The 14845-nt window shown below is 42.4% G+C and overlaps 1 pseudogene; it reads right to left on the reverse strand.

The window, feature by feature from the left end:
• Positions 1 to 4080: 4080 nt before the first annotated feature.
• On the reverse strand, positions 4081 to 5047 carry LOC101985079 (annotated as a pseudogene).
• Positions 5048 to 14845: the final 9798 nt, after the last annotated feature.

The raw sequence follows: 14845 nt of genomic DNA on the forward strand, positions 1-14845 counted from the left end.
CACCTGACAATTTGTCAGCTTGCCTTGCAAGACAATGGTGTGTCAATGGTAGGCTGAGACTAACCCCTGAGCAGACTGCTTATTTATGAACAAATCTTGCCCTCTATTTAAACCTAACTCTCATGTCAATTACGCTTTTCTTTCTGCTTTTTTACTAATACTTTTCTCTATTTAAAATATTTTTAGACTGATTTTATTGTATTATTTGATATCTAGTAGTGTTTCAGCTGTTGTATATGTGTATACCACATGCGTGCCTAGTATCCTCAGAGGTTAGAAGAGGGTGTTGAATCCCATGGAACTGGAGTTCTAGATGGTTATGAACTACCATGCAAGCACTAGGAACTGGACCTAGGTTCTCTGCAAGAGCAATAGAAGCTCTTAAACTCTGATCCATCTCACTAGGCCCATTTTTAATATCTGTGGGGTGTATGTAAGTGTGTGCAAGTGAGAGGGGAGAGGGCGGCCAGAAGGAGAGGGGAGAGAGTAGTCATGTGCCACAGTGTGTGTGTGGAGGTCGGAGGAGAAGCATGGGCGTCAGTCCTGACCTTCCTGTTTGAGATAACCTCTCTTGGTGTTCACCAGCTTTGCTGGCCCTTGAGCCTCCAGGGATGCTACTGTCTGTCCCTCCCAATTCACAGTAGGAGTGCAGTGATAACAGCTGTATGCACATCTGTGTCCAGCTTTACTTTGGTTCTGGTTAACTGAACTCAGGGTCTCACCCTTGAGTAGCAAGTAGTTTCCTGAGTGAGCCATTTCCCAACTGTCCCTTAAAAGCCACTGTTAATTGGCAGGTTGGGGATGGGTAGCCGTTCTTAGCTATTATGTTAACTTGACATAAGATAGTCATTTTGGAAGAGGGAACCTCAATTGAGAAATGCCTTCAGCAAATTACCCTGTGAGCAAGCCTGTGGTACATTTTACTGAATGATGATTAATTTCACTGCGGGTGGTACCACTTCTGGTATGATGATCCTGGGTACTAGAATAAAGCAGATTGAGCAAGTCATGAGGAGAAAGCAGTAAGCAGTACTCTATTCTATGGCCTCTGCTTTGGTTCCTGCCTCCAGGCTCCTACCTTGACTTCCTGCCCTGACTTCTGTCAGTGGCGGACTGTCTTGTGAAACAGTAAGCTGAAACAAACCCTTTCTTCCCCAGGTTGCTTTTGATTATGATGTTTTTTCATAACCAGAGAAACACTAACTATGATAAAAGCTAAGCCTGTCCTGCTGGGTTAAGCTCACATTTAACCCTAAAAACACCAGTAGCAAAAGCACTTTTGTGCAGTGGGTACTGAAACTGGGGTCCCTCAAGTCAGTCCTAGATCCTATTGGCTGCTGCATCTTTATTCACACATTAACTAGATGAGCTTGGCCTTATAGGATTCAGACAAGACAACCTTGGTAAAAAGTCATTTTTGAATGAAATATAGCTGTTTGGTTTGGTTACTCCGCGGAGATAGACACGAGAGCCTCCCTGCTACAAAGTACCAACTCATGCTACTGAACTTTATCTTGATCAAGATTTGTGCTACTGTCTTGTATATTCATGTCCAGAATTATTCCTTGCTCAGAACTGGTGCACTCCACACTCTTCTTTTTTAAAACTGAAAAGCTGATGAAGCCACTAAGGAAATCAGTATGGAGCTTCTCAAAAAATTAAAACCCAGCTATACCACTCCTGGGCATATACCCAAAGGACTCTGAGATACTTACAGTTCCATGTTTCACACGATTCCCAATAGCCAGGTGTGGATCCAGCTGAGCTGTCCATCAACAGACAAGTGGCTAGAGAAAATGTGGTCCATAAACATGGTGGAGATCTATTCAGTAAGAAAGAAAAGTGAAGCCATGATATGTGTAGGAAAATGGATAGAACAGAAAATTACTACAAAAAGTGAGGAAACCCAGGCTTGGAAGGACTAATGCTGGATACAGTCTCTCATACATGGTTCCTAAATTTTAATCTTACTTATGTGGATATGCTGTAGGAATTCCTACAGCCAGTAGCCTTTAATTTACCTGCCCACTTAGTCATGGTCTCTTATACTATATATGCCTATGTAAAGCACACGTCTGGCCTCTCTTCTGGGTGGCATGATTCGGTTCCTGTCCCCTGTTCATGCAGAGGATGATGATCTGTGAGCCTACCCCTAAATAAATAACCCTCTGTTATACTCAATTCTGAGCTAGTATGGGATTTCTTCTTCGCGTCCTTCTTCATGTATATATGTGGAGGTGTGTGTATAGATCATGAAGGTAGAATGGAAGACAGAGAGGAGAATAATGGTATCAAATGATGGGATGAGGGCACAAAAGAGAGTAACAGGGTACCTGTAGCATGAAAGCTGTCTTAGGGTTTTTATTGCTGTGAAGAGAAACCATGACTGTAGTGACTCTTATCAAGAAAGCATTTAATTGGGGTGGCTCATTTGCAGTCTATTATCACCATAGCGGGGAGCATGGTGGCATGCAGGCAGATGTGGTGCTGGCTGCCTCTTGGCCTGCAGGAAACAGGAAGTTGACTGAGATGCTGGGTGGTATCCTCAGCATAGAAAATCTCAAAGCCCACCCCACAGTGACACACTTCCTCCAACAAGGTCATGCCAAAAGAGTCACGCCTCCTAATAGTGCCACTTCCCATGAGATTACATTCAAACTCCCACAAAAACTATTAGTGTAATGACGGAAGGGGACCAACAGGAGGAGGGCAGGGTGATTGGGAGAAGGAGGGAGGAGGTTCAACAATAACAAAGTAAGTGTGGGAACGCCATACCCAAACCCATTACTTTGTATGCTAATTTTAAAAATAAAAAACTTTAACATAAAGTTCAAAAAAGGAAGAAATCTAATTTAAACGTCAAAAATAAATAAAATTATAGATTTTTGTCTTCTGGGACCCTTCATCAGAAGGACAGCCTCTTGTCTCCAGTTACTGCTGAAGAAAGCTGCAGGATGACTGGAAGCACGTAGTTCAGAAAATGGGATGAAATAAACTTTTATGTTAAGCTACTATCTTAGTTTTCTTTCCACTGCTGTAGAAACTGCCATGACCAAAAGCAATCTGGAAAGGAAAGGCTTTATTTCAGCTCACAGCTTACAATCCACCATGAAGGGGAGTAAGTGCAAGCACTCACAACAGGAACCTGGAGGCAAGAAATAAAGCGGAGGCTGTAGAGAAAGGGAGCCTACTGAGCTGTACTACATGGCTTGCTCTGCTAGCTTTTCTATACCACTGGGACCACCTTCCCAGGAGTTGGTATCGTCCACAGTAGGATGGGCCCTTCCAAATCAATTAATAAAATGAAAATGGCCCAACAAACTTGCATACAGACCAATATTATAGAGGCATTTTCTCAATTGAAATTTCCCCTTTTCACTTGACCCCAGCTTGTATAGAGTTGACAAAAAAATAACCATCACTGCCATCACTGACTATTTTTCCAAATAATTGTGGTGTGTGTGTGTGTGTGTGTGTGTGTGTGTACATGTGTGTGTTGTAATATGCATGCAGGTGCACACTCTCATGAGGCGAAACTAGAGGGGGCTGCCAGGGCTCCTGCTCAATTACCTTCTAGCTTATTTCCTGGAAACAGGGTCTCCCACTGAAGCTGGAGCTATGCTGGTAGCCAGCAAGACCCAGTAACCCTTCTGACTCCACTCCACCCCCCTCAGTGCTGGACTTACAGACTTGCATGCAACCACATTTGACTTTTTAACATGAATTCTGGAATTTGATCTCAGGTCCCCTTGCTTGCACAGCAAGCACCCTTACCCACTGAGCCATCTCCCCAGCCAATAGTCTTTGTTTTTACAAAAGTAATTTATGGTGCATTGCTATGTTCTGTCACTTTGTTCTGAAGAGTAAGATTTCTGTTCTTCCTCTGTCCACAGATGTGCCACATTTAACTTTAAACTTCTTTCTCATGTTAAGTTGTTTGTCATAAGATAATTTGCAAGCACCTTGCCATCTCTGTATCTCAGTGGACCCCGTTTTCTTCTGACAGACAGCAGTCAGTCAAAATCAGTTTACTGCGTTTTCCTTCTTTACCTCTTGTCTAAGGATGCAACTTGATTTCCATTAATCCTGAGCAGCAGCCCCAGAGATGATTTCAATCAACTCCTTTGTGACGATAGCCACGCAGGTGAGCTTGAACATCAGCATCAATTTGTTGATCATATCAGAGGCGTTCTTGCGGGTGCTATCCATAGCTGTCATCCTGGCACTGTGCAGCATCACCAGGAATACAATCTGCACATCTACCTGAAGGAGTCCTCCACCAGCGAGCACAGCTATCGTCACAAGGAGTTGATTAACATGAGAAAGAATTTTAAGGGGCTCACTCTGAGAGCATGAGTGTTTATGAGGGCATCACTGTGCTCGCTGGTGGAGGACTCCTTCAGGTAGATGTGCAGATTGTATTCCTGGTGATGCTGCGGCACATCAGCAGCGATGCCCTCATAAACACTCATGCTCTCAGCAGTTGCAATGGCATAGAAAGATAAGGGGGCTTCTCTTCTGTCTTCCAGGAGATAGCAGATTTGAGCTGATTAAAAACGATAGAGCCTTCATCAAAGTCATATCCAGAATTTAACAATCCAAGGGCAATGATTTACTCATCTCCAAGTCTTTGAATGACACCAAAAACTGGTCAGAGTGAGCCCCTTAAAATATGCCCCGGATTTTTTTGCCAATCCTAGCAAGTATAACTTCTTCTCCAGCTGCTGGGAGGATAGTTCCCAAGGACTGAATAGTCCCAGAAAGCCCTCAACCTGAGGACACACAAATAAGAAGGTGTGTGTTTCTTCTTGTCCCAGGCCCTTACTATTAGCCTTCTCATGGAGAGCCAAGGAGCCTTTTCCGTACCCCTGAGCTGGCTTCTCCTGCTCACCTGGCACCATCTTCATAGACCTGGTAATTTTCTGGATATTTCTAATGGACTTCAGTCTCTTATAATATCTGTCAAAGTTGCTGTGTTTCAAACTTGGATCCATTGCAGCTGCAAGGTAGAAGCCAAAAAGTGAAGCAGACAGGCCTCACTGTGCATGCATGGGAGCTCCCAGTTCACTGGCCCTCTTGACTTGTATGTTTAACTGTTAATTTTTAACTGCTTCCATGTTTCTAAATAGCATTCACGCTTATCTTATCATTCATTACCATGGGTCTATGTTCATCCACTAGTACATGGGGATTTATTCTACTTACAACCCTCTCCATCATATAGTAGAGCTATACCACAATGTAAAGCTATCATCCTTGAGATAATGGAAACACACTCACCACTGATCCAAAGAATACACTATGTTTACATTTTCCTTAGGGTTCAATGACATTTTAAAGGGAATTCATAATAGTGTAATCTTTTTTTCTTTGCATACTGCGAGCAAATTTCTAATATCTTCTAATTATCTTGTCTCCGGCAACATATGATCACACCCTTCTAAAGCTCTTCTGACCCAGGAGCCCTTAGTGGGCATAGTCAGAAAACCTGCCAAGTAGCATGATATTGGATCAGAGCATGAAGGATGCTCTGTTAGGCTTCTATGACTTGCCTGTCAGAGTACAACTATACTATGAACTTTGGATCTTAAAAAGATAAAACATTTTTACAGATTTTTTTAATTTTATACGTATGTTTTTCTTGTATGTGTGTTTTTGTACCACAAGCATGCAGTGCCTACAGAGGCAAGAAGGAGGCCTAGATCCCACAGAATTAGATTTAGAAAGAGTTGTAAGCCACCATGTGGGTGCTGAGGACCAAACCCAGGTCCTCTATAGGAACAGTTCTCGCCAGCTTGAGAAGATCCCATTTATTAGCTTACTGTTCCATGGTTGAAAAATAAATTTGTGGACATTATGACTTAGATGGCTTCTATGCCTTGAGCGTCACAAAGTCTAAGATATGATAGCTGCATTTATTTCTGGGTCTAGGAGATGGATTTGCTTTCATGCCTGTTCAGATGTTCACCAAATTCACTTCCTTCCCTTTGTAGGACAGAGGTTCTCATTTCCTCATTGGCTCTTAGCCAGAGGCCAACCTTTGTTCCCAGAGTCCACCCCCATTCCTTCGCACAATTTTCATGTCACGTCTCCCTCCAGCAAAAGTGGGTATAATGGCTGTGAGCTGTTCTCATATTTCATGTTTCTCCGACATTTCCTTTCTCCTCTGCTTTCTGTAGCTCTCTAATTACAGACAAGAAAAGTTCTCTGATTGGAACTGACCTTCTCAGATGGCTCAGGATCAGCCTCGCTATCTTGAGCTCTATACACTGCTAAATTTCCAAAAGTCCTCCTTGCTAAACAATAACATGTTCACAGAATCCCGAGAGTATGGCCTGAATATCTTTGGTGGCCATTCTATCTACAAAAGATGCATTCAAGGCAACAAGAGAAAGCATGTTCTGGCCAACAGTCTGGAAGGATTAGAAAACGTGAATTTCTGGGCAGTTCAATGATAGTGGTGTAAATAAAAACTGGGTTGGAGTGGCAGGCACGGGGCCAAGTAATAATAGATTCTCACTGTTGTAGCTCTCCTCTTTTGCTGGGTTTATGTGTCTCTTGGTTCCCCCTGGGTACACTATATCAGAATGCTGCATTGCAGCCTTGTAAGCCAGGTGGAGGTGTGTGTCCTTCGCATCTGAATTCCTTCCGTTAGGCCCTATTCTCCAACGGAGCCTGCTTGGCTGCTGGTTTTCAGCTTTCGTCTCACTGCTCATTGTGGGGGCAAGGAAGAATTTTTGCAGCTGGATCATTTGCCATCTGGCTGGCCATATGTAATCCCATAAATCCTACTCTAAGTGTCCCACAACACTGCTTTCTTCATGTCGTTACGGTCTTCAATGGATCCTGATGCTTTTGCTTTGAATACAGAACTCAAATCGTGTGTGTGTGTGTGTGTGTGTGTGTGTGTGTGTGTGTGTGTGTGCGCGCGCACGCGTGCATGGGGGAGGTGGGTGGATGGGTGTGTGTGTGTGTGTCTGTGTAGGCACATGTTACTGTGTAGCAAGGAGGACTTTGGGAAATTTAACAATGTATAGAGCTCTTGAAACTCTTGGAACAGAGTTTCTCACTGAACCCAGAGCTCACTGTTTTTTAGCCAGGATGGTAGCCACAGTGGATTTTTTGTCTCCCTCTCAGCCTCAGCACTGGGGTGGCGGATGCTCACATGGACACACCTGGCATTTTACCTAGGTGCTGAGTTAGGTTTTCAAGCTTGCACAACAAAATCTCCTACACACTGAGCCATCTCCATGCCAACCTCTCAAAACAAGTTCTCCTTCCTTCCTTCCATCTTCCTTTTCTTTCTTTCTTTCTTTCTTTCTTTCTTTCTTTCTTTCTTTCTTTCTTTTTTTCTTTCTTTCTTTCTTTCTTGTTTTGTTTGGGTTTTGTTTTGTTTGTTTGTTTTTGTTGTTTTTTGTTTTTCTTTGAGACAGGGTCTCACTAATACAGCTGTGTCTGACATGAAACTCACTATGTAGACTAGGCTGTCCACAAACTCACCCAAGATCATTAACTCCTGAATGATGGGATTAAAGGCTCTGGGGGCCACCACACCCAGTATCAAACTAAATTCTTAAGATTATACCAAAAAGGCCAAGTGGGAATCCACCAGGCCATGCCAACCTCACATACCCCCAGGTAATTGTGGGTCTTTTTTTGACTTTCTGTCCACCATACAGAGTCTGTTGCCTATGTCTTGCTAGTTTCTTCCTCCTTTGTCAATCAAAATGTCCCATATTCCCTTTCATTTTGTATGTACAAACTATCTAGCTTTTCAGTCAAACACAAATCATAACCTTCCCAAATCTTTCCTCAGGTTTCCAAACTCAGTGCTTCATTGTTCCACTTTATTTGTAAGATTTTTGTAAAAACTTTTCTATTTGTAAGACATCTTTCTGTGTGCCCAGGCTAGCTTTGAACTCACCACCCTCCTGCCATAACCTCATGAGTGGTGGTATTACAGATGTGTCTTTCCAGAGCTTAAGGTGCAGGTCTTTAATGCAGTAACTTTTCTTCACTTCACCCTTCATTGTGAACTTCCTTTGAGTTGAATAGCAATGCCACCCTCATCTTTCCAACTGTATTCGAAGTGATTTGAGGACAGACCAAATGTTCTATTAGATAGTTGATATGCTTTTCAACTTCTATCCATGTGTCCGACATTCTGTTTCCAAACTAGAGAAGAAGATGCATGTCTATTTCTGTTCCACCCATAAGTCCGTCATCTGAGCTGAAAAGAAAGGAGAACTCCCATGCTAACATTTTGGGATAGGATTATGAAATATGTATCTGTGACTCAGAAATCTTTACTAATCTCTTTGGATATATCGCCAAGCCAATAAATATATGTACTTACCCTAATGTTTTCTACCTTGTCCCACAGGCCAAAGTTTTGTCACTTGGCCAAAGATGCAGATGATTTAGGAGCAGTGGCATTGTTGATTCAATGTTTGCATGCAGTTCACTGGTGATGAGAGGAGAAGAGACCTACCTTTGGAAGACTCTGCCAAACTCTTCCCTGAAATGTTTGACAAAGAAGAAACTGAATTTGTTACACAACTCATTCTGTTAAAAGAGCATAGTCATTTTGGGTCCAAATCACCATCTCCTTAAGGTTCGAACTGGAGGGCTTTGGAGACTCAAAAACCAGAGTCTTCCTTTGATTCTAAGCAGAAAAACTATTACTGGAAATGCTGACAGTTGATAAGTTTGAGACATATGGTTCTATTCTACTTCTCCAAAATGAGAATGGTGGTTTTAGCAGTAAATTGATAGTGTAAGTAAATCTAGCACTTGGAAGAACTTAATTAAACTCCCCCCATCTTTAGTGTAAACACCAGACAGAATCTATCCTTCTGGTAAAGACAGGTAATGGAATTCCCTCATGGCAATGACAGTTGCACTGGACCAATCCCTGCTGAAAAGACAGGAATGATGTCCATGCAAGGTTGCCTGTAGTCAACAGCAGATAACGACTCTGCAATTCTGAGTGGGGAATATATCACAAAGGGGCACTCACATGTCAGCTTCCCAGGAGCACCGAGTATCCATTCCTGTGAGCTTGACCACAATAGTCCATAGGTTCCAAAGCAAAAGGGAAAGGCCTCAGTCTCACTGACTCATGACCAGTGTTGCACTTGAAGCCACAGAGTGAAGGTAATGTCAACATGGAACACACAGAATTTGCTTTAAAACATTTCCAAACAACATTAACATTTATTGGGCTAACAACTGACTCTGAGCTCTAGAAGACAGACTGGTAATTTAGATTTGTTTTGTAACGCTTTTTTTTTTTCCTGACAAGAAAAGTTCACATAGAAACCCTTTAACCTGTATGCCAGAGATGGCACGGCCCTGAAAATCCAGTTGCACTATTGGGTATCATGGCTTTTATATGGAAAATATTTGTAAACAGTTTCAGAAACTCACATGTAAGTGAAAGTGCTTCCAACTCAGGATGACTTGAAATGGATGGGATTTTATGAAACAGAGGCAAGGCAGGTGGAAAGGTGATTTCAGCTTCTCATCTAGATAAAGTTATGACAGAGAGCGAAATGATCCCATTATATAATCTCTGCCTCTTCCCTTACTCCAACTCAGTCTGTAATGCAGCTATGCAAAGTTGGTTGCATTCCCCAACTTCTTTGCCTCTGTGTTTGTGGCCAGGCCCTTCCCTCTGCTGGAAATAACCATGCTCCTTGCTTCCTATCTGCCTTAGAATCTTCCCTCTCCTATATTCAATGGTGACCTTCTCTATGAACATTCTCAGGGACAGGTCTTGAATGCAGGTTCAAGAGAGACATTGAGACAGATTGTTCCGGGGTGTGTAGTTTAATAGAAGAGTTACCCGTGTTGTGGACAGCTAGACAACACTATGGTAAGGGCTTTGATGAGAGTCCAGGTCTCATCATCACTGACAACATGGAGGGTGTCTGAAGAGAGGAATCGGAGCCCACATGGGAGAAGTGAGGTCTCTTCTTGAACCTTTCTGAGCGTGGGGGTGATTTTATGGCATGAGTCATTAACATTGTAAGTTACTTTTATTTGCTCTTGTTGACCTGTAATACTCAGAGCTCCATCTCACTCCGTCCCCAGCTGACCACCAACTGCTGCTTCCTTTGGTCTCCCCACTTGAAACACTCTAGTTTCCATAATTACAACCTGTTCTTTTGGATCACATTTGTGTGTGCTTATTTCTACTCCAGAGCTATAGTTTTCCTCCTAGCTCAGGGAACAACACACAATGTTGGTGGCAGAGGCTGCTCATTTGTTTCCCAGCCGCCTGGTTCAGAAATAACCACACTGAAACTATATTAATTGCAACATTGCTTGGCCAATGACTCTAGCATATTACAACACTGCTTTGCCTATTAGCTCACACTTCTTATTGGTTAGCTCTTATATCTTAAATTAACCCATTTCTATTAATCTGTGTATTGCCATGTGATTGTGGCCTACTGGTAAGGTTCTGTTTGGCATCCAGCATCTGTCTCCTGCAGCGGCTATGTGGCTTCTCCCTGACTTTGTTTACTTTCTCCCAGCATTCAGTTTAGTTTTCCTGCCTAGCTCTATTGTGCCCTACCACAACTCAAAGCAGCTTCTTTATTAACTAATGATAATAAAACATATTCATAACATATGGAGGGGAATCCCACATTACAATGTTGTCCAACAAACCTTTGCTCAGTGAAAAAATTCAATGCATTAAGTTCAAGGAACAAAATGAGACGCTAAAGCTGTGTACTTGAAGGGAATTGCTTTATAATTTTAATCATCTTACTGATCAGTTCCAGCCCAGCAGTCACATACTTGATTGTCTTTTGAAATAGTATGCTTGCCTCTATTTTGACTACCATGATTTCTAAGAAATACCAGTTTTGCCAGGTATTGGTGGTACATGCCTTTAATTCTAGCACTCAAGAGGCAGATACAGGTGGATCTCTGAGTTTGGGGCCAGCCTGGGCTATAGAGCAAATTCCAGGACAGCCTGTAAGACTACACAGAGAGAGCTTGTTATAAAAACAAAAACAAAAAGAAATGAAAAAATAGAAACAAGGATGAGAGGGAGGGAGAGAGGCAGGAGAGAGAGAAAGGAAGTAAGAAGGAAGGAAAGAAAGAAAGAAAGAAAGAAAGAAAGAAAGAAAGAAAGACAGACCAGTTCCTTGAATGGAGGCTTTTCTTTTCTTTTCTTTTCTTTTCTTTTCTTTTCTTTTCTTTTCTTTATTATTACTATGAAAAGGGACATGCCTGTCACATGCTGGTGGAGACCAGATGACAACTAGGCTCATGATTTTCTACATCACAATTCATATATGTTCTTTCTGTGATGATTACCAGTTTCTTTGTTTATGTGGGGGATGCAAGGTTTTGTGTGTGTGTAGAACTCAGGTGCAGAGGCAAACATCAACTGAGCTATCTACCAGTTTCTTTCTTTCCTTTTTTTGTTTCTGTTTCTCTCTTTTCCTTTCCTCCTTTCCTTTCTTGTGGCTGTGTTATATAGTGCTTTGTGTGTTTCTGTGGTGTTATGTGGGTAGTATGTGCCTGTGTGCATGTAGAGACCCAGAGTGGATTTCAAAAGTCTCTCTTTGGTCAGCCTCTGCTTTTATTTTGGAGACAGGTTCTCTTGGTGAACCTGTAACTTGTGATTCCACTAGGCTGGTTGGCCAAGGAGCTCCAGGGATCTGTCTCCCTCCTCTGAATCCCTCCAATTCTGGAATCACTGACTTGGGTTTTATTCTTGGGTTTTTATGTTGGGCATTTTGTATGGGTTCTTTTATGGGTTCCGAGGATTTGAACTTGGCTCCCTGTGCTTGCCGGAGCAGGCGCTTTTACTGGCTGAGTCACCTCCTAATTCCCCAGACTTTAAGGGCAGGTAAATGGCAAGTGTGAGTTTTACACAGTAGGCACTCCATAAGCATTTCTTGAGTTAATACCTTGTGTATAGCTCTTTACAACTGACAAAGCATCTTATGGCATTCCAGCAGGGCAAGTAAAGCAAATGTTATTCCTTCAGCCCATCCTCTTCTTTAGTTAAAGAAACTGAGTAATCAGAGAGCAGAGAGGGCTTAGCCCGCCATCAAACAATGGGCAACAGTCAGGGCTGAATGCACTGAGAGCCCCCCTGCTTCTAACACTGAGAGTGTTTACTTCTTCCCTTTGTTTCCCTTCTGTAGGCCAATCAGCGTCTCCCTTCAGGGAGCTCCTTCTTAGAGAAAAGTTCCCACTGGGTTCATTGATGTAAACCACCACGTGGAAGGCTTCAGACAGTGAGCAGTAACCAACTGCCACACTTGATTGTCCAAAGGAAACTCTTGTGAAGCAGGACTTGAGTGCTGTGCGATTCCTCTCCCCTGTTTCCAGCTAGCACAGGCAAGTCATCTTTCTCTGGAGCCAGCTCAGAGCCCAGATCAAATTACATACATCCGAATCCACAGTGACTACGTGTTAGTCAATCACGTAATCACTGGGGGAAAAAAACCTGTGCATTTTGGAGCATATATTATGCTTCTTCCGGGTCCATTCAAATACATTACCACGTTCGGATCATCCATCAGTGCCCCCAGGGGCAGCAAGAGGCAATTTTATTCCCAGGTGCAAGAAAGAAAACATGTTCAGAGTGATTAAATACATTACCCGGGGTTAGTTAGTTACCATTTTCTTGGCTGTGATTTTTTTTTTTTTGAAGCCTGGAGACTAAGTAGTCCAGACTTAAAAGAACAAAGAACATTTATTAGTAGTCAAGATGAATACGTAGTGTGGGTCAAAAAGACGTGACGCTTAATAAAGCATATCAACCGTGCAACAGCAGAGGGAAGCCCTTCCGTAGACAACCGGCAAAGGAAGTTATATGCTTCATTTATTTGTCAATGGATAAAATCATTTTTTTTTATCACATTAGTCTGGGGCAGGCTCTTATGACAGGGATGCTGGGCTCTCTTCAGATAAAGTGGTATTCTAACACTGAAAAGGGGCCGACTCTATTGTACCAATACTGCATTGTTGACTGCTGAGCAAGAACAATTCCCATGCACCACAAGCAAGTCCACTTTAGTAGATTTTTGCAAACATGGAGGAAGATTCTGATATTTTTGATACAGCATTTGCTTTCCCTGGTTCTTGATTTCAACAGCCATTAAATGGAATGCATGATGTCTTCTTCACGGAGATGGCTCTGGGTGTTAATCTTGTACAGTGTGTAGACCCCTGAAAGGAGGAGATATTGCATATTGCTTCCAAATACTGTTCTACTGAAGTAAAAGATGTTTCACATTCCCAAACTATAACAATGAGGATAATAATACTATTATAATAATAAGGGTATTAATTAGGGTTTAATATGTAACTCTTTGGGAATGTTACTATTTCTGGGGTTGGGAATTTAGCTCAGTGGTAGAGCACTTGCCTAGGAAGTGCAAGGCCCTGAGTTCTGTCCTCAACTCTGGAAAAAAAAGTTTTAAAAAGTCAAAATAACAAAAATGCCAAGTAGGGGTGGCACATGCCTTTCATCCAAGCACTTGAGAGACAGAAGTAGGCAGATCTGTAAGTTTGAGTCCAGCCTGGTCTACCGAGCGAGTTTCAAGACAACCAGGGCTATACAGAGAAACCCTGTCCTGAAACACCCCCACACAGAAAACAAACAACCAAAACACTTATGCCCTCTTGATATAACTGAAGTAGGCCTGGACTCGATGTATATAGGGTCTCCTAAAACTTGTGAATCTCCTGCCTCAGCCTTCCAAGTGCTGGTGTTATGAGTGTGTGCCAACATGCATAGCTTGTAACTCATAATAATCCTATATTTCAAATTAAGCAAGCCTGGAAGTCACCGGTACACCAGATAAGTACTGTTGCCTTTCCACAGTGGAGACAGTGTACTTAGACGTTGATACTTAAAAACATCGCTGGAATGAGACTTACTTTCAGAGCCAATTACAGAGCCCTCAAGAAAAGCTATCCCATTTCTTAATGATCACACTTCAGCTTTAACTCAAAATGTATGGACCAAGCCGGGCGGTAGTGGCGCACGCCTTTAATCCCAGCACTCAGGAGGCAGAGGCAGGCGGATCTCTGTGAGTTCGAGACCAGCCTGGACTACAGGAGCTAGTTCCAGGACAGGCTCCAAAACCACAGAGAAACCCTGTCTCGAAAAAAAAAAAAACCAAAAAAAAAATGTATGGACCAGCCAGACCACTTATTCACTTGACTTGTTTTTACATGATATCTGGCTGTTAACAAACACCTGGTGAACTCTTGATGTAAAGCTAATCCAACTGAGTACATCTAAGAGCGTGCCAGACCATGGAGGAGGTAGTTACCAAGTCCTGATGAACGATCCTTCTGTTACTTCAGAGACTATACTTGTGCCTTTGTCCTTGAAAGCCAGTTACCAAATCAATATGCTGTTTTGAATGTTATTTTATTACCACTTTAAGTTAGCATTCAAAACAATTATTTTCAATATGACATTTTCATACCTATATCTTTATATTTTGTTCCATGTTAGCTTTTTATGTATGTGTGTGGTAACATATGTGTATACTCATGTTGGTATGTGCATGTGTGTGTGTGTATGTGTGTGTGAAGGCCAGAGATTGACCCTCATTGTTTATTGAGACGGGCTCTCCTTGAACTGAGAGCTGCCCATTCCCAACTATTATAGCTAACTGGTTTGCCCTACAGATTCCTTGTTTCTGCTTGAGTGTGTGTATGTGTGTGCGTGTGTGCGTGCGTGCATGCACGTTTGGGGTGGAATAGACAGCTGCTAAGCCTGCTTAACTTTTATGACTTCTGGGGATCTGAACTCTGGTCTTCACACTTATGTTCCAAGAATTTTATACCCCGAGCC

The sequence above is a fragment of the Microtus ochrogaster genome, linkage group LG10, assembly GCF_000317375.1.
Source record: "Microtus ochrogaster isolate Prairie Vole_2 linkage group LG10, MicOch1.0, whole genome shotgun sequence".
In the NCBI taxonomy this organism is placed as follows: Eukaryota; Metazoa; Chordata; class Mammalia; order Rodentia; family Cricetidae; genus Microtus; species Microtus ochrogaster.